Genomic DNA, 2,661 nt, shown 5'->3' with positions numbered 1-2,661 from the left:
GAAAAGGGGGTGGGCTGGGCTGGGGGGGTAGGCAGCGCCGCGGGGAGAACCCCCAGCACTGGGGCAGCGGGGACACCTCGCCATCGCCCTTCCATCTTCGCACCGCTGTCCCCATCGCCCGGGCCAGGCAGCCCCCTTTTGTCTCTGAAATATTTAAAAGTGATTAATAACAGTTTCTCATCGCGGTGTAGGAACAAACAAAAATCGTGTCAACATAATCAAAGCGAACTTTGAATGAATGATGGAAATTCAATAGTTTTAACTTCTGCTTTCATGATTATCTTTCAGGGGTCCGTGCACAAGAAAGCTCTAGGGCCCACGATTATCATGCTAAAAGCCGGACTGTGCCTGCCAATAATTAGATTTCTATATGCATTGGCCTTTCCATATTTTCAATGAACGACATAGGGAGCTGCTCTTTTGCAGGTCTGGGAGAGCGAGGCTCTTTTCTGCAGCTCTTAAGCGTGGAATCGGGATTTCGCGGCCGGGCGGGGACAATGGCCCTCGGCACGGCTGGGTGGCACATCCCAGGATCCGCAGGGCATTGTTCCCTACTCAGCGCCGCAGCGCCCGCGGTCACCAGGACCCTCCGGCCATCTGTTACCTTGCGGTTATCAGCGTGTTCTCACATTGCCCACAGATGTACAGGGAAAGGCTGCCTGCAGCTCTTCTGCAAGGAGGGATTTTCCTGAAGAGGAAAATAGATTCGTTAGAGGAGATATCCTGAAACCAGAGCTTTAGTCCTCCAGTGTCTGACACCGGACTCCTTGAATCCGATTTCGACCCACTTTACTGTTCATTCACAAAAACTTTGTATTCTTACTGTTATTATCAAAAAAATAAATAGAATTTCAGCCTTGGCTTTTACTTTGCTAATGTCCCGTGTTCTTCCCCACAGATACCTCCGCTGTGACTCCTCGTACAACTTTAGGCTAAAGTCTGGCTCAAGTTGGTGCTGTGCAGGGCTCACTCCAGCAATTCTAAAAACATTTAAAGATGCATTAAACCTTGATGGTTATCAACAGTAGTGCCAGTGATCCTGAAAGCTCTGAAACTATTGTCTTCCGCATCTAAGAAAACACCTGCTGAATATCTATGCTCTGACCCCATCCCGAATGGAAAACAACACACAAATAGTCTTTAAAAGGTTTGATTGTGGCATAATACAGGAGCTGAGAGGCCAGAGCCCTTCTCTCTTTTGTGCAAATGAGACCGGGGAACAGAGGAGAGGAGAGGACTTGGGGAGAGAACTGACACTATGATAAAGTGGCCCCACAGGAGGATTTATTCACTTCCAAAAGCCCAAACGAACCCATCTGCTGCCATCAGGAAAAAGCATTGAGCCACTTGATCCCTGAACGTCTCCCAGCAGCAGCTTGCTGGGGAAAGCTCCGTGAGAGTTTTGCTGACTTGCTCTCAGCAGCACTTCCCGCCCCATCTCCACTTTCTACTGGCACCAAAACATCTCCTGTTCAAACTCTTACTTGAAACTGCTCATCACAGGTGTTATGATCCGGTTTAAACCCAGAAAAGCAAAGAAAGCCAAGTCTCTGTGCATAAACCGGAAAGAACTTAGAAGGTTCAAAATATCCCCAGAAACGAGATTAAAACCAGACGAGGTTAGATGTTGTTGCCAAAAAATGGATGTGTTTTATTTAATAGTAGAGAGGCAAAGAGAAGGGAAAAGAGAGAAAGAAATGGAAAAAAGAAGTGTGCATGGGGACAGGGAGAGGTGACAGGGATTAGGTGGAAGCAAATCACCCATCCAAGGGTCCCAATGACATCTCGTTGCTCCCCTCCATCTGCTCTGCCGGTGGTGAGGGTCCCCCGTGGGCGCTGTGGCCACGCCGCCACACGCTGCCACAGCCGGAGGGTGCAGAATCCCGTGGATTTATAGACACTTTGTGCCAGGTGGGAACACCCACGTGCCTCTCTTGCAGGGGCCGGCTTGACACTGTCCCTTGCAACACTGAGGGTCTGTGGCATCATCTCTGGTGCAGGGTCTGGGGACCCCTTCGGGGGGGGCCCCTGTGCTGGGCCATGTCACCCCAGTCACTGCACCTCTGACCAGAGGCTTTTCCAAGATACCCAAAGCCTCTCCTCCCTCCACCCCTTGGTGCGAGGGTCTGTTCGAGCCTGGCAGCTGATAGCCCTGGGGCTGTGGTCCTCATCTTGGAGGTGTTAAGCCTGTGCTCAGTGAATGTCCCCAGCCCTGAGTTGTTACTTCATCTTATCTTCATCAGCGAGCAGTGTAAGGCCTCAGTCAGGGTCCCATTCAGGGTTCGGTAGTATTCTCTGCAGCTTTTGGAATACAGCTTTAAAAGTCCTTTAAGAAAATGCTTAAATCATAAAATATAATATTTCGGTCTCAGGCAACAGGTAAGGCATTTGCAGGGCTCCTTCCCCTCTTCGAGTCAAACACGTGCAGCATCAAAAACTGTTTTAAGATCCCAGATCAGTGGCAACAGAGGTGAGAGGGAACAATACGGACATTTCACATTACTGTTTAAGCCTGGGAGTTCAAACCATTTTAACCACACCTATTGAAAAGCCACACAAACTCAGCTCCTCCCCGGGGTGGAGAAGGATGAACCAGGAGCAGGTAAGCAGCTGCTAAGAGATCTTTGCAGGTTATCAGTGTTTTACCTCCAAATGACATTA

Source organism: Corvus brachyrhynchos, unplaced genomic scaffold (assembly GCF_000691975.1).
Source record: "Corvus brachyrhynchos isolate BGI_N302 unplaced genomic scaffold, ASM69197v1 scaffold407, whole genome shotgun sequence".
NCBI lineage: Eukaryota > Metazoa > Chordata > Aves > Passeriformes > Corvidae > Corvus > Corvus brachyrhynchos.
Note: the sequence above shows the minus strand (reverse complement) of the source record.